This window comes from Chaetodon trifascialis, chromosome 8 (genome assembly GCF_039877785.1).
Source record: "Chaetodon trifascialis isolate fChaTrf1 chromosome 8, fChaTrf1.hap1, whole genome shotgun sequence".
In the NCBI taxonomy this organism is placed as follows: domain Eukaryota; kingdom Metazoa; phylum Chordata; class Actinopteri; order Chaetodontiformes; family Chaetodontidae; genus Chaetodon; species Chaetodon trifascialis.
The window spans coordinates 18,194,518-18,217,115 of NC_092063.1; the positions used below are offsets into that span (position 1 = coordinate 18,194,518).

Here is a 22,598-nt window from a genome sequence, read left to right on the forward strand (position 1 = left end):
CCATTCTTTCAGAGAGGCAGTAAAACAGAGTTATTAAAGTGCAGCAGAACAGAAAAGTGAGACAAGCAGAAAGACAAGTGCTGAACGTCCAGTATTTGTAACACAATAAGCTAAAGGGAAGTCGAACTGAATAAAGTATAAAAAGGTAGGGCTGCATCGAGGATGAGGCACGCAGCCAATAGAATTCCTCAGAGATAATGTGTCGAGGGGCTTTTCGGCACAAGACGCTGCTTGTCTTTTGCAACGCCATGGAAGAGACACGGCGTGAAGCTCAATGACAGAGTTAACTGGCTAGTTTCTCTGCAGACCATCTGTGATGACACCAGGCTCAATTTTTACTCATCTGTGTGTGGTTATGTGGTGTGTGTGTGTGTGTGTGTGTGTGTGTGTGTGTGTGTGTGTGTGTGTGTATGTACTCTGGCTTTCTGGACTGCACCCCACCCCAACCCTCTGCCCTGGCTGACAGTCACCACTGTGTTAATGTGAAGTGACAGCTCTGGAGGGAAGAACACAGCAATCCACTGGGTAAGGAAAAGGGGAGGGGAGAGGCTGAGCCATGCCCAGTCCACTGCCATTTTCAGCTCTCGTTGTTCACTCAAAAGGAACTCGGCTACTACCTTCTCATGCCATAATGAAATCCTCCATAAACAGTGAAGTGGCCAAAGCTGAAGCAGTGCGCTGTCTGCACTACACTGTGCCTACAAAGGAGGCTTCTCATTTACTGCCAGTGTTTGCCCCCTCCACCCCCACCGCAACAAATTAACTAGAAATAGTTATTACAGCCCCCAGAGGGATCAGACCAGGCAATCAGCACCCGCGTTACCATGATAGCAGGGTGGGAGAGGGAGAGCGAAGGGAAGGAGGGAGGGGTGGAGATTGAGCCAGGTAAAGCAGACCCTGCTTTGAGTGAAAATTATACAGCATGTCTGCAAGTAGACGTGTGTTTATTGAAAGAGCTAGAAAGAATGTGAGGTGAAGAATAGAAGGAACGAGGAAGGTGGAGGAAAGGTGTTTGGCAGGCACGGTGACACACACACACACACACACACACACACACACACACACACACACACACACACACACACACACACACACACACACACACACACACACACACACACACACACACACACACACACACACACACACACACACACACAGGAGCGCATTTGACAATGGCACTCCTCAGCAGCGGGTGCTGTCATCTCGTGAGCAGACACCAACTGACAGGGCAGCTGCTCTTGTCGTCGGCTTCAACACAAACACCGGGCCTGATTAAACCGCAGCCTCGTCACAGCCCCATTAATCACCTAATGATGAGTTACCACGGCGACCACTGGGCTGCCAGCATATACACACAAGAACACATTAGTGTGCACACAGGACGCAAGGGCTCAGGAGAGATGTAGCATGCATGTGCGTGTAAAGACGCACGCATGCACGCACGCACGCCCGCCGTGGATACACAGCTCCACCGGTGTGCCAAACTACATACTGAGCCCCCTCCTGTGTCCATATCCAGCAGCATGTCTTGGAGTGAGAGAAACATGAAAAAAAATGATGAAGGTACTATTTGATAGCACAGCTTTCGTCCTGGGAGCTGCCAGAATCTGTGCATGAGGTAAGCACCTCTTCTCTCCTCTAATCAGTAACATAAGCCTCTTCCACTGAAACCAACGAGGACCCTGGACTGATGTAAATGGAGGGCTCGCCCATTCTCCTTTGATGATGTGGGCTGCTATACGCCTCTTTAAGTATCTTTACAATCTAGGTGCTATTAGTTTGCATCTGGACACGCTTTGCACAACTGCCTCATCCCACATTTTGTATCTCCAATTACCTTGCTGACATTAACATAATTGTGTTTATTAACCCCCCGAGCAACAACAACACCAACAAAAAAAAGGCACAGGCATGTGCTTGCTCATGTTAAAACTTTTACTAGTCAATTAACAACATGTTCAAGTGTCTATGCTTAATCTGCTGCACATCAGTAGCTGCAGTTTGATGCAGATAAAAGGGCATTTTAAAATCGAACAAATTGGGTGAGTAGAATGTCAGGGTGAAGAGAAGTAGTAACACTGGCCAAAAAAAAAGCCATAATGTAGTGATGGCTGACAGGGAAGAGAATGAGAAAGAGAAAGTGAGACTGAGGGAAGGCTCTCCACCCACTACCAGGGAAACAAAGTGCTTAGTGGAACGCAGCCCTCGCTGCCTAGCCGATGAATAAGGCTGTGAGGGGGCAGGTGAGGCTCGGAGCTATTACACATCAATCACTGGGCCAGGACCCTTTGAAAGATACCAGCTGTCTTAATGGAAAAGAGAAGGAGGCGGCAGTGGCTGGAGAGGGGCTGAGGGGGTCCCAGCCAACGTCACCTAATCCACCATTTACATTACTGCAATGGAGTCAAGGGCTAGCAGCCAGCGGGGCCCTGCTCAAATACATTTCTCTTTTCTGTGCCTGTTTAAATGAGACCTCTGGCCTGAAAAACCACACAGTTTGTGGCTCGATTAACACATCATCCCCCACAATGGCCACACAGCAGGTTCCTGTTACTAAACACAGCTTTTTTTCGTTCTCCCTCGCTCTCTCTCCCTCTCCCGAACAGCCTTTTAAAAAGCCATGTTTTATTCATTCCAATCACTCCCACATTAACCCAAATCCATGCTCATCTCTGTAGTTTTAATCAAAACCTGTCTAAGGATAAACATCCAAATTATCACGCTCCGCTTGAGTACCTATACAGCTGTAGGGTTTCTTTTTAATCCTGCTAAATTTTTGTAATTGATTATCTTGGATTATAAATTTGCAAAAACTGGACATTTATTCATACGGCATTTTCTAGAAGAAATAATAGAGAAACCAGAAATCTCTACATTTCCATGCAGAATAAAATCTAACAACAATACAACCAGCAGAGCGATCCACCCAGTTTTGGGAGAGAGAATGAAAAGTCATTCATGGCATATTCAATTGGAGAATTATGAAGTAGCAAAATGTGATTGGCAAGGATTTAGGGCCAGCTTTGCAAAGGGATTGAATGAAATACTCGCATGAATACAGATTAGAGGAGAACAATGTTAGCATGAATATACACAGGGTTATTAACAATGAGGGCAACTCAAATTGATCTGAATAAACCAGCCAGATCCTCAGCAGTGCACGGAGCCTAGCTGTGGTGATGTTGAGCTGCAGCAGGTTTTCGTCAGCTCCAATCCATTACTCAGTGCCGTCTAATCTAAGCTGCCATCCAAGCCCCCTAGAAACAACAGCACAATGAAAGGCTCAGCTGGAGGCAAGGGGTATGCCACTTCATAAGGGATTCTCTGTGGTCTCTGCACCCTTTGTCTTACCTGGTGCAATCACGGCTTGCTTTATTCTCCGAGGCCCTCTCTGTTTTAGTGCACATTGGCAGGGCAAAGACACTTGTCTGCTCCACTTGTTTTTCAATTCACTGATGAGTAACCACATCTTTTTTCCCTCTGCTAAAGCTATGCTCACAAAGACTCTATTTTTAGCTGGCATCCGGGGTTAGTTTAGTAGGTAAAAGCCAAGCTCGAGAAAAGATGGCTTGGGGCTTTCCAACATCAACATTTGAACCTGCCTAGAGACTCCCATGGTAAACGGCAAAGCACAGCTGCACAAGAGCAGATTCTCATGCACAATGACACTGCGAGCAACAATAAACTATCACTGTCTAAAACAATTACAACAATTTACACGATCTCTCCGGGCCGTCCATCCATTACATTCTTTTTGTAATATAAACTGATACCCACTAAGTCAAACATGTTCTCTGTCCAACAGTCCACAGGTACTTTCAACCACAGGCATAAGGATCAGACTGTGTGCTCCACAGGGTCTAAGCCTCTACTCCATCTCTAAAGGAAGGCTAAATCCTACTCTAGTCCCTGTTTGTGTGCACTCCGTGAGAGCTCCAAATGGCCCTGAGGGGGCCCCTCCACAACCCAAGATGTCCATTATCTACAGGGCCTGTGAGCAAGACTTCATTTCGCAGCCTAATACCAGCTACTTCAAGACACAGTACCTCTCACACCGCCACGTTCGTCTGGCTGGAGCAAAGCTGAAGGCCATTTCAGCAGCTCTGACTGCTGCACGAGGCGTCATGTTTAGACACGGCTCCTGAGGGAAAATGCCATGGTCGGCCATTGTCACCCTTCCCCTTTCCTCTAAATGAGGCACTCTTGAGAAATGTAATCGTGAGCGGGCCAGTAAAAGGACCTTTCCCAATGTGTCATTGATAAGAGAGGCAGGAGAATGTGAGGTACGTGGCAGCAGGCTGAGCTATCGTGAATGTAGCTCTTAATTGAGTTTCCCTGTGAATCTGTGGGCTGCTTTTTATTTATTTATTTTTTTACTGTGTGAATAAAGTGCCTGATTCAAAAGGATTTCTAGTGTGTTTCACCTTTGGAAAAGGCACTGACAATTCAATTTTTTGGTGAATTATGCTGTTGTAATAGCAAATTTACCCAAAGGTAAAGCTGGGGTCAGGAGAGGTATAAATATGCACTGGGGACACATTCAAGCCTGATTTGCACAAAAAAAAGTCTGTATCATATATGTATCATATCTTCAAACATTTGTCTTTATAAAACCGAACAGCACTCCAGCAAGGGGAGGGGAAAATGAGTTACATGACATTTTCTCTATCAGATGTATACAGTAAAAAGAGATTTACTGGGGAACGAAAAAAAAACCCAACAGTAATTTCATCTTCTGTTAGAATGAAAGGACTCTTGAGATTTTAATATTTGAGCACTCAATCACGTACCACTTCACTGATATTCTGCGATCAAATATCCCCACTCTTTCTCCCAGATCTGCCTATCAGCTTAACGATGCTCTCCATCAGTTCAACTCCAACTGGAAGTCTAAATGAGCGCGAGAGAGGAGGAAATGTATTCCTACAGCTGCCCTACATCCTCCAGCTACTCTAATCACTGTCACACAGAGCGACGTGCCAACACAGAGGAAAAACTAACATAAATAGATTAGAGTGACAGATAAGACAGCTCTGAGGTTTCAGACTGACAGCACAGGCCAGCAGGGGCACTGAAGGATGTCTTCAAGAATAGTTCCCAAAAACAAAGCCATTAGGTCAGTACACAAGACCATTTTTCCGCCTAAATTATTAAGCTATGTGGTGGCAAACTCTGCTCCATCCTCTAGCAGATGGTCGGGGAGGGGAGCAATCCCTCTATTCAACGTCTTATAATGATCCCAGCCAAAAAACACCTCCACCTCTAGACACCACAGGATGGTATTACCTCTAATTAGGAAGCATTTCATATGCAAGCGCTTCTCCTCTTGCCACCAACGGCCACCCAACCAACCATCATCAAAAAATAAAACAAAGGATTCCTCTTCTATGCATAACCCCCCACCTCGCTCCCTCTTTTTTAACCGCCACACTAATTTCTGCATTCCCGCAACCAGAGCTATAACTCACAAGTCAATGTGTGAGCGCTGCAAATAGACACCGTTGGTGAACGTTCTCCAGTCGGAGATGTGTTTGTACAAGGAACGGGACGGCTTGAGAAAGCAGTCAGCGGGGGAGGTGGCGAGGGGGGTGGAACACTCAGCGGGGCGTTCAGCCTTGTCATCCACCATCTCAGCCAGGCAGCCCAGTGATCCTAGGCAGAGGGGAAAGCACCCTCTGCAGTGCGCATGAGGAGAATAATATGAATCATGACTCTGTGAGGCCTCCATGCAGCCAGGCACACTTTTTAAACTATAGCCACAGACAGGGCTGTGTTGTAGATGCTGCCAGATTCTGGATTACTGTTTAAAAAAAAAAAAAAGTGGCCAGGGGTGATGAAAACACTGCTGGAACAAGCAGGATCTGAGCTCAGAGCTCCCATATCCTCTGAGGACAGCTCATAAAACATGCAGTGGCTGGGACTGGGCCTCTTACAGCACAGGCATTTTAGTGGACCCTGCCACAAACACACAGGCCACACACACACACACACACACACACACACACACACACACACACACACACACACACACACACACACACACACACACACACACACACACACACACACACACACACAGGTAGGCTACAAATACACACAATTAATTTTAAAGAGTCTGAAGGAGTCAGACCAGCGTGGTTTACTACCTGGACCACAAACGAACGTCTCAGTCTAACCCTAAAAATACACATCAGCTACAAAAGCCTAACTATTCTCTGAAAACATTAGCAGCAGGGGCCTACAACAATGGGCTTTTGGGAAAATATGAGGTAGAGGCTGGATATTACGTGGTGTACAGTAGTGATCCACAGATTAACTCTGCCTGTTCATGTGTGAAATGGAGACTTGATCCCTGACTGATAGTGTGCTGTGCCTCCAGCAAACACAGGCTGCATATTTTTCATCTTTCCAAACACCTAACAACTGCAATATATTGGATTACGCCTTGCATCCTTCACTGTGCAACAACAATGGCACATTAAAAATACCGCCTGACACAACACAGCTCAAGCTGAGTACAGGCCTGTTGGGGGTTTTTTTTTTTAAAGCGAAGGTGAAGGCTGTGTGTGCGGCTGAGTTGCTGTGAATAAGCCTCAGATATTCTTGGAATGTTAATGTTAGGCTTTAAACCACGGCAGTCTCACCGACTTCTCTTCTCGTCACTGGGCCATTAATAATGATGAAAATACTATTTAGGCCCGACTTTGCCAATAACGCACTCTTTTAAAATATAGACAACATCAGCTAAATGATTTGCTGTCTTAACAGTTAGCAAGTAGCAGCAGGAGAAGAAATATATATGTATACACTACCGGAGTTACTGTTTCTACTGCACTCAATTACCACAATGTTATGAGACACAATTGTTAACTAATCCCATGCCTGCATCGAGTTTAAGCACGCCATATGCTGCGCTCATGCATAGGAAATCAGCCTCTAGTGCTTCTGCCATCGCTGTCGCTTAGCAGAAATCTAGGAGGACAGGTTTGTGGAGCTACAGTCTTGTTAAAATAGATTCCCACTGCATCTACAAGCTTATAAAAAGCCACTGAGAGCATATTCACTACAGTGCAGCATTCATCTACGTGTATACACACATGTCAATCAAAAATGTGCAGGCCATTGACACACGCACTTACAGGCACACACATACATATATATAAACAAAGAAAAAAAAGCTGCTGCTGCTACTGAGCAACTGTATTTGCAGTCCAGGTCAGAGTATATGCTCGGCCAATAAATGGCTGGAGTGTAATGTGCCTTGACCTTCTATCTGTCTTTCAGCAGCTCCTTACATATATTGCTGTCTCTCCTCATATATCACTCGGGCAAATGGCGCCCTTCACCCTGCTCTCTCCTGTCCCCTCCTTAAAAGGCTGAGGGGACATCTTTGCCTGCTGTACTCAACTGACAGCCCTGGCAGCCTCCTCACTAAGCACAAGAGGAGGGGGAACAAAGCTTGTCGAGGGGAAATGCTGCAATGAATAATTATGTTTCATAACATGCCCCATCCCCCCGCCCTCCTTTATTAGCATCAAACAATAATTAATGGGGGAACAAGGGGCACTGAAGAGTCTGCTTTTCGTTTTCCAGAACAAGAGGGTCAATATGCCCTTCAACCCTTTTTCTCGGCTCACCGTCAAAGCAGGAGACACCTCATCCCTCTAAAAACATGCTCTTAGCTTATTTAAGATGCCAGTTGCTCTGCTGGAGAAAAGGCAGCTTTCCTGCTACACTCAGCAAAACTGGCCGGATCACTTTACACAGCAGTTCACTACTTCCATCTCCACACCTCTTCTCAGCAGGCCAACCCAACAATTCAATAATGAATATGAAATGCCTCCTAATTGATGTCTATGGGAGTCGGAGCGGCTGAAAATACAGGCTATTGGACATGGGCTTGACTTGATTAAGTTTTCGTTTCACGTGAAAAAAAAATGATCTCTGATCAGCAGTAGCAAAGCCAGTCCTGATCGAATTAGCTTTGCACTAAGAGCTCCATTGATCTTGGCACTCATCTGCGCAGATGAGACCCGGAAAGGCAGCTGGTAATCCAATAGCAGGGATGGGAAGTGCTTCAAGGACTCTGCTGTGTTTACCCACCTATTTCCTACACAAAGAGGCAAGATGCTAGCGCATGCCATTCACCAGACTGATTGGAAACCACGGGCCTTGGGAGCTGCAGTGTGACCCAAATCAAGGTACTTGAAAGCTAAAAGTAATTGCTTTCGCCATAGCTATCGTGTAATGAGTAAACAGGATGAATCAAGCGGAGCCTAGATCAGTGTTTAAATGAGCTGTGTGCTAACATTCAAGTCCTAATACAGGCTTCACCTCATAATCCCAGCTGAAACATCTAAAAGCAAGGCTGATATCAATTTAAAGGTTCTATTCACTTGAGTGTGAAAGTGTAAGGTTAAGAGAATCAATGCAGAGAAATCTGTCTTTGTACTGTGATAACTTCATTGCAGCAGGCATTCATGCAAGCCTTCGCAATCAATTTTGCATGACATGAATGACATCAAACAAGAACCCAGAGGGCAGGGAGCATGTGAAATGAAACGGAGCAAAACTAAGGTAGTAAAGGGCAAAACATACAGCTGTTTCGCTTGTGGAAATAGTTCAAGTGAAGTGCGCCTGAACAGTATCGCTGTCGTGCATTAAGTATAGTGCTGCCACAACAGTGCTCTTTCTCTCACTCACACACACACACACACACACACACACACACACACACACACACACACACACACACACACACACACACACACACACACACACACGTAATCCATCAAGGATTCATGAGTGAATGCTCAATAACAGACTGAGTGCATTTCTCTCCTTCATATCACTGCAGCAAGAAAAGAGTGAGAACTCTTCAGCAATCCACAGACACACCACAAACACACACTACTCTCATACCACACTAATAACCTTGGGCTGTCTACCAATGCCATGACTTTATGGAACAGTATGGGCCCTAAATAGAAGCGCCATTTCTCACCAGCAGTCAGTAACAGCTCTATTTCAGCCACCCTGTCATTAAATATTTATCTTAAGAGAGGTGCCGATCATACCAAGGTGATAACCATTTAAAAATCCCAAATCTGGGGATTTTCTGGCCCTCGCACCCCACACCTCACTCCACCATTGCCACAACAAAGACCTATTTCTTAAAAGGATTATCTACAAGTGTTCCTTTAATCAGCGCATGGCAGAACTGTAGAAATCCCTCAACAACAGTCCCAGAGGAATACCTTTCTCTGAAGCCCTATCAGGCAGAGGATCTCCTTCACCGACAGCAGACTGAATGAGTGGGATTGAGTGTGTTTGAGGATGAAAAGATGTGCTGCTACCTTGTTATGATGTCCTCTCCAACAATCTCAGAACAAAGGCCTCCATTTTGAAGTGGAGGTATGACGGCACAGTGCTCTTAAGGCCCTGTGTTACAGTGTGTCCCACTGCTTTCTATCCTCTTTGTTAGCCCTCTGTTTGTTATGCTAGTGAGATAAGCCACTGTTGTGGGTGGATGGGTTTAGTACAGCAACCGGTGTACTGCTTGAGTGCCAAAGCTGACAGTCTGTGGGAGGGATTGTGGGCGTTATAGATCACTAGGAGACAGATGTCCAGCCTTGCCCCGATGCTGACTCAAACACTAACCCCAAAAAGAGTGTGTTTGCAAACTGGACCGCTTCCTGGTGGGTCTGAAGTTGATCTTTATCAGACCAGTAGAGTCAGCTCACTTTATCATGGCAACCTTCCTCTTGTTGTGGGGCGGACCTAAGCAGCTATGTTATTTATGAAACATAAGAGGTGGAAGTCTACTGTGCTTAGAGCCTGATAAACATTACAAGCTGTCTTGTGTGGGCAAACCAGCAACCTGACTCTGTGTATGCACAAATGACACCAGGTTTGGATGAATGCGAAAACATTAAATGGATACTGCGAATGCCTCTGGAGAACAGATGACTGGCAGAGCACTGGCAAGACACAGCATCATTGTTTATCATGAACGCATGGAGATTCTCCACTGGACTAAATGGGTGTCATGCTCCAATAAGCAGAATCAAACCCTTTAAGCATCTGTTGTCTTTAATTCCCCATCTCTTTGTTTTATGGTGCGGCGTCACAGTCAATGATTTGCTTGAGATCTCCATTTTTCCACATACAATTTACATGTTTGAAATGCTCAGCTGAGCGGACACAGCTTCATAAAGCAACCATTACTGCCAAGCTGAATCCAGAGAGTGTTTGGGCAGAGCCTAGAAATTTAACTTCAAAAGCTAGGCTGATCAAGAGGAAACAGACAAGGTATCAGCATACTGCCTCTCAGTTTCTCCTGGTTTACATATCTGGATTGTGCAGTCATCCCTTCCAGAGAGAATCACCGCCAGCTAAAACAATTACACCCCCCACCCCCACCCGAGCACAAGCCTCTCACCGACTGCCTCGGCGCAGCTTCTCAGCTTGACAATCAAGCCCATTAGATCTTTCTGTGAATTAATGCTAGTTAACTTACAGCTCTGACACACATCAAGAATAGTCATTAGCCTGTCTTTTTAGCATAAAAAACTGGAATGATTTGCCAGTTCAGAGAGATCATCTCCCTACATGCAGCCTGGGGCAGCCCTTACTGTCTACCTCATTATTTTTGGAAGAACAAGGCCACTGATGAATCCTGTTGGGTTAAATGTAAGGTGCTCTCATTACGACCTGGCTTACACAAAGCAGCAGCAGCAGACTGCTTTAAGCTGCTCTGCTTACAGACAAAAGAAAGTGGAGTAAATCACCAGCACTGTAAATATACGGATAAATCTCACTCAACTAAGCTGTAAAATCAAAGTGGAATTGTTGGAGTACATCACTCCCACGCAACTGCACATTCTGCAGCGAGAAAAGCTGTCAAATGTTGGCTTTTTGTGGATACTAGCTGAGCTGACAAGTGCCAATGATAGTACACCATGAGTGATAAAGACATTCATTCCTGCTTAGAGAGAGGTTTTCCAGATGTGATAAGTCTGCAATGCTCCAGTGCTTCATTACTGGGTAGAAAGTGGCTGTTACTGTTTTCCCATTTACGTTGCCAGGGTGACAAATGAAAAGCAGAATCACCCGCACAACTAATCAAATGAGTGAGTGACAACAAGTCAATATTTTCTCATTGTGTGGACAAGCAATATATCTGCACAGTAACAGGCTGTGATTCGAGGCTTAGGCAATGCTAGACTCCCGGCATTATACGGATAACTTGCCAATAATCTGGCTCGCCGTGGCTCGAAAGACCAGCACCAATAAAGGCACCGCAGCAAAAGAGAACCTTTACCAAGTATGGGCTAAATTACAAACTCACCAGACATTGTCTAGACTCCTAACTTCAAACAAACACACTCTTTGTCTTTGTTGGCTACAAGCCAACAAAGACAAACTGTAATTGGACATTGATCTGTAATGGTCTCAGGATGAATAGCTCATCCTAAGAGCAGGCATGAAGAGACCAGTATGTAATGCACAAACCTCACCGAGATGCAAGAGAACTACAAGTGCTAAGTAGTATGTGCTCAGATAATTCAGACTGTATCCATTTTGCTTTAATTCCTCAGGGTTCTCTTGTCATTTCTAAAAGACATCTTAAAAAATACCCAGACAATTAGCTTGCTTTTGATTACATCTTTGACAAAAAAAAACCCCTCCCTAAACACAAAATGGAGCAAACATCGTCTCTCCAAGCCTAGTTAAACACAAGCAAGATCAATGGGTAAATTTATCAACAAATATTACCATTCGCTGCCTGGCAAGTAATCATTAAGGAATGGCACTGATGCATTATTCATTGGCTAATGTATAATTCAGACTTAACAGCAGATTCTATGCATAAATAAAGCTGTGATACATTTTAACGCATTAAATGTTTACTTGCTAAAATAGGAAATGAATGCGCAGCACGAGTGCTTCCCTGCTGCAGTCACTTGATTATTTGCTCCCAGTCCTGAGGATGCAGGAATGTAGTGAGGATACAGGAATACAGACTGACAGCCCACTTATCATAACACATACACTTAATGGACATGGGCGACTGATATCCTATATATGATGGGGGAGGAAAGCTGTTTAGGTGTTCGTGAATGCTAAAATCCTGCAGAGCGTCTCGTTTCTTTGTTGCACTAAGTAAATGAAAATTGGGACATTTGTGTTTAATGGGGGCGTAACAATACAGAGAATTCATGGCTCAGTATGTAGCTTGGTTTTAAGGTCATGGAACTGTAATGCTCCAAACAGTGGAGCAGTGGCACTACATGAGCTTGACTTGAACAGTAAGTGTTTGGGTCACGGGGCGCATCAAACCAAACAAGTTGCAGAAAATCCTGCGGTTCGAGATGAACACACATACCGTTATATGGCCAATGTTTCACGCCATACTGGGACTGCGAGGACGTTCTTGTTTAAGTGTCAGAGCTGGTGTCCAAGGAACAGTCAACAGGGAGAACTAGAAGGCAGCGAGGACACACAAGCTCCATCTGATGGTGTTCAGAGGAGGCGGCCCTGTGGGGACCGCCATTCCACTTTATGACCATGCACTGAATTAACGAGGCCAGATGTCCCCCCACTTAACATGTGTGAAAGTGCCCTCCGATGGGCTCAGCTGCTTTAAGGATGTACAGACAGAGAGGGGGGAAAAGGAGATGGGGCCTATTTTCAATTATCCCAATTTCTCACTCATCGTTGGCTCCTGAGGTTTATGTTAATTAAAGATATCGGCCCTTCCTCTGTGCACACAACAAATTAGATGGAATATTCTACGAACAATCAAAGCACCTCTTCAGTCCTTCATCACTCTCTGTTCCAGTAGTCACCCACCAGAGGGTACTGCCTCCTTAGCTCCTGTTTGATGTGCACTATGTCAATCAGTGGCTAATGTATTCAGAATGTGTCACTGGTAAACCACTAACTGCAAGGACAATAGGTCAGGAAGTGGTAGGCTGGCTTGTTCCATTTAGAAATGAAACACATCTACAGAATCAACAAGACCTGAAGAGATCTATCATTGCTCCTCAAAACCAAGAGTCTGGTTCTGCACAGGGGGGTGGAAATGATACAAACAATGGTATGGAAGCCATGACTTCTCATTGATTTTTCCTCCTGGCTTTATGACAGGGCGGCTCTCGCATTTCTGTATTGCTGGGGTCAACAGTGGGAGGGTAACTGCATGCAATACCTCTCATGTGGCTGAGATATATGCAGTCAAACAACATTCCAACAACCAAAATGCCAGAGGTGTAATTTACGTACGTTTATCCGATCAGCCTCTTACAAACAGTTTGTTTTAATGGGTCAAACGTCACGTCTGTTTTCATTTATGTGGCTTATTATAACAGCAACTGGGTCATTTCTTTGTGACCGCAATGGAATACAGTTGAGTGATTTAGACTGCTACCCAAATGGATAAGATATCACGACCCCAGCAGACTCACTCATTAGGGAAGAAAATTAGAGGCCCGCCAACATTGCATCAATTACAATTTCCCTGATTCTTTACGCATTACATCATACCATTAAAAAACAACAGACAACCGCTGAGTGTTTTTCTACCAGCCAACAACTGCCATCATCTTGACACTGGGAGGAAAAAAAAAAAGGGGGGCAGAGACGCAGCATGGTGCAATCCCAGCGAGGACCATCATGTGAGCAGATTAAATAACGTTTTTCCAATGCCCTGTCAAACATTCTGCCGTCTCTGAGCAGCTAGACAGCCGTTACAGCCTCACTGTATGAAGCATCTCTCTCTCTGTATGGTCGGAAACAGCCTCTTTGATCCGGATATCGCCCCTCAGATTCCTCAGAGGTGACACTCATACACGCGCCTGTATGTGAGCTGAATGTTTACTAGCTCTCTGTACCTTGTCAGCGGTGAGACGTGTGTTTTTGAAGAGTGTGTGTGTGTGCGTGTGCGTGTGTGTGTGTGTGGGGGGGGGGGGGGGGCAGTTTGACTCACACCACTACTATGCTTCCCTTGGTTTACATGAATCAACAACACAGACTGCGGACTCAGACCCAGATCAAATTGCACATCAGATTCAATTTCCTACAGACACTGGTATGAAGCACTGCAAATGGAGGTGATGTGAAGCGATACCGACAGCGGTATGGTCGTGTGTACATAATTAAGATTTAGGCTGCTATACTCGCATCTGATAGCAGCCTTACCTCAGCGCTCCTCTTCCAAAACAAATCCCACACTGCAGAACAACTCGGGCTCATGTGCACAACTCCATTAAGAGGGCTGACCACTTCCTCCTTCATTCAATCCACAAGTAGTGAAACTAAATGGACATCCTAAGCCTCTGGGGGAAGTGAGGAACATGCCATTTCAAAGTGTGTTCGGAAAGACAAGCTATGCAAGTTGTCCCGCATGACAGTGTAGGCTGAGATTGCGACTGTGATTGCATGTTACCCACATAACCAAAATGATTTCTGTCACGCTACCATTTCAGAGACACTCTTATAAAGGGCTAATCCGCTCCTGATTCAGTGACCACCGAGCAACAGAAAAAAACATTTATGGTCTGAGAGGAAAAAAGCTCTTGTGAGTGACCACAAGAAAAAAAACAGAAAAAGCCTCAATGACTGTGTTTACATGCAGAAAAAAATATTGTGGGTTTTGCTCTCATTCCAAAAAAGACAAGAATAATACTAAGCTGTTTACATGGCTCATGAAAATGAATATTGCACTAATATTGCTATTGACGTGCAGCCATGCAAACTCTGATTAACCTAATGACTTCAATAGAGGCACTGAATTTCTAAAGGAGGATGTATAGCATATCCAAAAACCTGTTGATGGTCTCTCATAGTGTTTCAAAGTAGTTGTGCTTCTCCTTCCAACCAGAAACATCAGCTTTTCTTCTCTGCATGCATCTCTACCCCAGACTTGCAAACTGCTGGCTAGTTGGTTTGTTTACAACATGTTAACAAAATCTATACGCATGTTAACGCAGTCGCCATTACTTATGAACAGGAGTGGAATGCTGTGACTCGTCTACGTCACCATCTTGCAAATAAACTGACGTGACAAGTGACATCACCTGCAAACAATAAGAAGGGGAAGCAAGGTCTGTCATCTGTAAAGTCTTCACACTCTGAGTGCTCAAAGATTAGGGAGCACCAACTGACGATGCAGCATCATTCAGAATTGTTAAGAAAGACAACCATTGTTAACGGCGTAACTAGAATCAGGCCTCATGACTTACATAATGTATCATATTCACATTCACGTGACTTTTAAAACAGAGCAAGCCTCAAACGTTTCTTCTTTTGTACATGGAGCGAACGCCCTTAATGTTTCAACGGCCGTCCATTATCTGTGGCACTTGTGCCATACATTAGCCCGTGCAGAGTCGTCCCACTCAAGTGGATTAATCACATCTGAATCATTAAGCTAGAGGTCACTTCACAGCTAGCAGGAGGACCAAAAAAATAATGAAATACAGGAAGCTGGGCATGGTGCAGATTAGCTGCTCACAATTAGCAATGCAACAACTGGGTCCATGTAGTAGCTGAGTGAAAATGGAAGGGGGGGGGGCTGCAGGAAGGGATTGTTTTTATATAGCAGAGATTGAAGGCAATCAATGACCCTCCAGCCCCCCTCCGGATTCAAATCTTATTTAAAGGCTGAATCTTTTGGTGCTTATGTGGCCACATTGTCAGCAGATTGAGCCTCTGGCTGGAGTCACATGAAGACTCACTTTATGACTTACTACGACCAATTTTACAGTGATTTAAGCAAACAAGCCCTCGTCCCCCTTCTACTATGACTGGAAAACATTAGATAAGCTGCCTTTCAGACAAATAACTGCAGTCTGCTTTCAAATCCTAAGCTGCCCCCTCCTAAACACACACACACACACACACACACACACACACACACACACACACACACACACACACACACACACACACACACACACACACACAACCCAACAGCCCCCCTTGCTCTTTTCAACAGGCAAAGACACCCCACACACACACACACACACACACACACACCACCACCACCAACCCCCACCGCAGTGAGAGCTGCATGTGCTTGGGCCAGAGTTCATAGCCTCTGGGGTGCTGAAAGGGGGAAGTCAAGTTAATTTGGTGGTCCCTTCAACAGTTTGCAACCGGTTCAGCTGGTCTCACACACACGGCCCCCTGCCCTGCTTTCAAACAAGCCTCAACTATTTTCCATTATTACAGCCTAATAATCAATTTATGACACGAGCCAGGCTGTAAATCCAACAGCCCATTCTTTATGTGAAACTTGGGGAAATCCCACCCATCCAATTTATGTGCCACTGACTCATCAAGATCCGTTTCAACACTTCTGCCTGTCAAAATGCAACTTTTCTTTCCTCCAAGTTGATTGAGTGCTCACACACACACACACACACACACACACACACACACACACACACACACACACACACACACACACACACACACACACACACACACAAGCTGTTTTCACATCTTTGATGTCTGTTTCCTGGACAGCAAGGTTGCCATTTGAGCTCTCCTCCTCTTTGGTTCAGCCTTGTGCATTTAAAACCATTAGCTGCTGCAGCCCTGTTCCCGGCTGGCTGTGGCCGGGTCATGGGAGGTGCATGAGGGTCCTGCTCCTCCGTCCACACTGAGCCGAGTTTTACAACAATGCAGCCAACTTTCAGCTCTCCGGAGCTCTCAGACACATTTGACTCGAGGTCACACGCGCTTCCTCCTCCGGGTATAAACACAATTTAGACGCTTTTAGGTCAAAGTCTAAATGCCACCCGGCTTTAGTCAACACCGTTACCTGAATTCAGTTTTTTTTTTCTTCTAAATAACCCACACACTGCTCCCCCTGTCTGCTCCCCCCTCCCCTCCTCCTCCTCCTCCTCCTCCGACCACAACCGTCCTGCAATCTTTTTTTGTATTCAACTACTCACCCGCCAGTCTGCTGATTCTTGGAGTCCCACAGACTGCTGCAAACAAGTTGAAAACGCGATCCTTGCCCGAGATGACCCAGCGAACTTAAGCCAGCTGGGCCAAATCCAAGAACCGGGACAAAATGAGGCGAACACGGACACTTTTTAACCTGCTGCCCGCACGGAGGGGCTCAGGCGAGCACTTGCTTCAACAAAAGACGGTTTCACTTTACTGATGGACTGTTCACGTCCGAGATCGCCGAGCGGAAAAAGGCACTAGAACATTAACTCGCCCCCCCCCCTCGAAGCAGCTCCTGCTGCCCTCGGCCGTGTCGCTGTTGGCGATAGTGTCCACATGAAAAGTAACACGGCGCTGGTAGTTGTTTCGAGGGGTAGGAAACCAACGAGTTCGCCGTTTACAGGCTCCGCTTCCTTTTTCCACACACACACGCATACACACACACACACGCATACACACACACGCTCGCTCTCTCTCTCTTCCCCCTCTTCTCTCTCTTTCCTATGCACACACACTCCACGCTCCCCCTATCGCTCCCTCCTCCTCCTCCTCCTCCTCCTCTTCAGCTGTTCAACAGACGCATCCACATGGCTGACCTAGTCTTTCTTTATCCAGACACTAGTGAAGGAGAATTACCCCGACCACACTCAACACTAAAAAAAGAGAAAAAAAAAACCGAGCGAAACAAAAACATGGACTGGATTCAAATACTCTTCAGGGACAAAAGGGTGGTGGCGGTGGGTAGGAGGGGACGCCAATGTGGCTGTTGATTGATGGCAGCCCCCGTAGGAAAACGCTGCGCGCAGTGTGTGTGTGTTTGTGTGTGTGTTTGCTTGCATAGGAGAAGCGAACTGCACGACAGCCAAAGTGGCCCGAGCGACCAGCATCAACCGATCAATGGGGACGTTTATGGCAATGTGACTGAAACACTACAGCGAGACAATGAACGCTGCTAGTGGTAGTGGTGACTTGTAAATAACAGCCTACGTTTTTCTTCCTCTGCACGACGCCGCGCAGCAGCGACGCGCTTTCACGCCTGCAAAATAAACATGAGGTTCTTAAATCCTCATTGCATGTCTGGAAACATGAGTGTATGCATCTGCTTGAAAATGCACAAGAGCAGGGCTGGGGTGGGGGGGTGGGGGTGGTGGGGGGCTTGTATGCTGCTCAGGCTTGTGGAGCTCATTTGCATTTTTGGATAATGAATTAATTAGTCACCCCACCCATTTAAAAAGGCAGAAACAAGCAGGGATGATAATGTGAATAGTCCATTAGCAGTATTTGGCAGGCTGATTTTAATGGCTGGCCTGCGCATCACATCAAAATGTGATCCTGGTTATTTTCCAAGGTCTCAGCACTGATTTTGGGGGTAGAAAATGTACATTAATTGTTTTCTCTTTAAAAAAAAAAAAGAAAAGAAGAAGTGACAATCCCCCCTGCACACTAGAGGAGCGGGGGGAACAAAGATGGACCCCATTAAGTTATAAATTAATAGGATGATTTCCATTTCACTGAGCGGGTAGCTTGACACATTTTCATTGTCTTAAACATGATATTGGATCACTGTCAAAATCCAATTAACTAAAGCAAACAGTTTGCGCATTGGGCTCTTTTTTTTTTTTTTGCATTAAAGCCAGGCACCAGGAGAGACAGCCAGTGAAGATCAATAGTAATTGAGTTGAGGGTGGCGTGCAGGAGGTCCTTCATTGTGCTACAAACCATGTTGGTTGTCTTTGTTTCAATACTTTAACCAAAACCTCTCCCAGCTCCTGAGGCAACTGTCCTGCCCCCCCCCACCCCACCCCACGTAGTAACCTAACACCACAGCAGCAGCAGCTCCTCCCTTATCACAGCGTGTATACATTTCACAAGGTCAATGTTTATGATATTTACACACACACGCGCACACACATGCAGTCTGCCTCCTTTCCTCAGTTACACAAACATTCAAAGGATCTAAGATTGTTAAGGCGGCAGAAATGCACACCCGACGCCTAAAAAACATTCAGGCTCCAAAAATGATTCTATCATGCGTTACATGAAGACACCAGTCAAATGCAAACATCCTCAGTGGGTCTGTGACGCTTAAGTTGGACCGAGGCGGCAGTGAAGGGTGAGTGCAGTGAATCCTCTCTGAAGGCAGTGCAGAGCAAAGCTGGATTGGCTGGCTGGGCAGGCTCCCCTCCCTGGCAGATGAGATCCCATTATCAGGCGGACGAGAACTCCACCTCCAGGATTTCACAGCTCCACTGTTTATCACATGGCTCTGTCAAGTTGGGCACCATTAACCGATAATGAAAGGAGACAACCGGTGCAGTTACAAGCAAAGCACTCCACATTCTACAGGCCTAAGCATGTATCTGGGAAGCTGACTGTGTCTATTCAATTCTGTTCAGCATTCAAACAGCCCATCACAATACCTTTTCCCTGAGCGCACCCCCCCCAATAGCTACAGTGCCTTCGATCCCGACAGAACAAAAACTGGTTACTTGGTGCCTCTTTCTGAATTCAGAGGAAATGAAATCTAACAGAGCCGTGTGCTGCTCGAAAGAGAAAAATGACACTTCTCTGCGACACTCTTTTTCCTAAAGATTATTAAAGGAGAACAATTCCTCGTATGAGCTAAGAGAACCAGAGGGGGCGTATGAGGGAAGACAGAACGGCACAATAAAGCAACACAAACTATCATTCTGAAATATGTTTTCTTCATCCACATCAAGCATAATTAGTACAAGTGCTACTAAACAAAAAGACAAGACTGCCACTGAATCAAAGGCCAACATGCCCCCTCCTCCCCAGTCTGACTACTCCATTTATGGTTTATAGGATTCTGTAGCCACTTACGCTCATTAAAAATGAATACTTAACAAAAGCTGTGGCTGACACACACTGTTTGCTTTAGCCTGATTTCTCCACAGTGGAGAAAAACAAGCCACTCAGAGGCAGCAAACACAGAAGAGAGCGGGCGGGATAGAGAGAAAGTGCTCGGCGATACGAGCGAGTCAGCCAGTAGCTGAAACAACAGAAAAAAGTGACATGGATGACTGAGCCAAGCCTGTGAGAGACTTGGCAAGCCTCAGAGGCCCTGGCCTCTTAAGCACTCATATCTAGTAACTTCATTTAATACATTCACCGGGGATGAGCAGACAAGTTGAAGGGAAAAAAAAGGGGATTGAGAGAAGAAAACAGACTTGTAAACCAAGAGCAGGGTTAGGTTGTGGCAGTGGTGGGGGTGTACTTCAGAAGCTGCACTTCAACACATGACTAAATCTCTACAGTGTAACAAGCTAACTTCCCTGCTGCCAAAACATAATACGGGGGGGAAAAAAGCGGATGTGCTAGATTGAACTTGGGGACTGTTTTCCCGATCTCGGGCAGGTATTATCTACAGGAGCCGCTCTACTCACATTAGAAACTTGAACAGCACTTTTCCAGATGGGCTTTTAAAGCAGTGACTCCTCGCCACACGTACTAAATCCATAAAGAACAAAGACTGCGACTGCTGCTTGAAGTTACTGTTCCTCATGCTGACGGCAATTGCTGATAGCCCCACACACACACACACACACACACACACACACACACACACACACACACACACACACACACACACACACACACACACACACACACACACACACACACACACACACACACACACACACACACACACACACACACACACACACACACACACACACACACACACACACACATCTCCTCCCTTCTCTGCTGGCAGGCAAGCAAAAAAAGCTGACTTCAAATCATTCATTGCCCCTTTTAGCCTTCATGGATTCTTAAGAGAGCACTTTACAAGTTGGGGGAATCCAAAGGGAAAATAGGGTCTTACACGACTAATTAAAACACAGACTTTGCCTGGAGGGGCTTGAGAGAAGGGGAAGCAATAAAACAATCCTCTCCAATCTCCCAACAAAGTAACTCAAGGAAATTACTCAACTAAATATGGTTAAGTGCACGCTTGTGGATATGAAGATTCACGGTTTTCAAGCACTATTGCTTTAGCTAAAAAGGACAGTACTCGACAGAGTAACATTTCATTAATTAAAAAAGGGAATAAAGGACCTTTAACCAATAGAGGTGACACTTTTCTTGACACAAGCAAAGAGCCGTATCGAGATGTCCTTTGGACACAATCCAAACAGACAGCTAGTAATTAAGCTGCTACCTAGCCAGCCTTTATTTGCGATCATTAACACAGTTGTAAAAATGTGAGAGAAGCCAAGGAGTGGTATTTCACTTTAGGCAATCAGTGCAAGGTCTAGCCTCACATAGCTATCTTGTTTACATAGCTATTCACAGTCACATTTGGCAGCCTCGCAACCCTCTGAAAACCAAGACACTTGTAGGCTGCATATGTCTAATCTCTTTGCCAAGCTACACAAGCTACTCAAGAGAGTGAAACTTGCTTGCAGCAGCCATTTGGTATAACTATTGCACATTAAGAAAACTGAATGTAAGTAAACCTTATTCCAGATGGAGGTAGCTGCCACCTGGCAGACAAATTGATGATATACTCGTGAGAGGAAGCACAACATTTTCTGTTCATAAAACAGAGCAAAACCTGACTCCTCATTGATATATATGAGCAAAGAACAAACAGCTGTTAATAGAAGCTCACACTATGTCTGAGTGGTTGACAGTTTCCATTAGTTCACAGCTCGCTGAAACGGCGGAGGAGGCTGAGGTAAAAGAAAATCAGGCTGTGAAATGTTTGCAAACCAGAATATAATCAACCAAGCCTGTATGGTGAGAAACTCGCCAACTAGAAAGTGAAAACAGACAAAAAACAAACGCACATGTGTAACACTTTCGATGCTACTTCGCTCAGCCCTGATTTTCACATGGACTGTCTGTGTCTGTCTGATTCTCTGGGCAAAAACAGGGCCTCATTCATGTGAATAAAAGAGCGGTTCAGCCTGCCCTGGCTGCACTGAGAACAGACTCTGAGGAATGAGACTGTATTTCCAAGGAGAGCCACAGAGTGCAGGCTGCGGCGAGAAGAGGAAGTTTACATTTCAGGCAAATCCTTTTGTGAACAAAGACACAGCAAGATAAACAAACAGTACATGTGTCTGATGCTCAGCTCTGGATCCACTTAGGAAAATCCGATTCCAGCAGGGTTTAAATGTGTTTAAATGTGATCAGCAGTCAGCAAAGCAAATGGGGTCCGTGATCATGAAAGCAAAAGAGAGAGTGGCAGTTGGGGTGTGTGATTCCTGTGTGGTTACTGTCTCTGAGCTAATCTGCTCAAATAGCCAGTGACTGCTCCATTTCACACAGAGCACATGGCTGTCTCACCTCCACGCACTGCCACCCTATGGACAGTGAGTGGAGGTGCAGCTTTCACATTGTTACTGTGCTAAAGGAGGAGGTGAAGCAGTGGAATGGAGGCTCCTAATGTGGAAAACAACACCAGCAAAACTATCTACAATATAATATACACTATAATTCATGATATGTGGATTAAGATGCTCAATATGGTACACAAAGCTAAATCTTTTTTTTCCTTCTTTCAGTACCAAGCTTATTCAGAAATCAATTATTCTCCCCTGGTCACACTTGGCTGCTCTCAGTGTGTAAGCTAATGATTCAGCCATCTAGTTTACGGATAC

The 22,598-nt window shown here is 45.4% G+C and overlaps 1 protein-coding gene across 5 annotated transcripts in view; it reads right to left on the reverse strand.

Annotated features, from left to right (window-relative positions):
• Window positions 1-22,598, reverse strand: part of rerea (arginine-glutamic acid dipeptide (RE) repeats a) — a 125,350-nt gene that overhangs the window by 74,567 nt on the left and 28,185 nt on the right. The window contains exon 1 of one of the 5 annotated variants that reach the window (XM_070967659.1): window positions 16,968-17,515. The exons of 3 other annotated variants lie outside the window; for them this stretch is intronic. The gene's annotated coding sequence lies outside the window, so the exon portion shown is untranslated. Of the gene's footprint in view, window positions 1-16,967; window positions 17,516-22,598 lie in introns of those variants that run through there. One more of the 5 variants, XM_070967655.1, reaches the window with a different exon arrangement.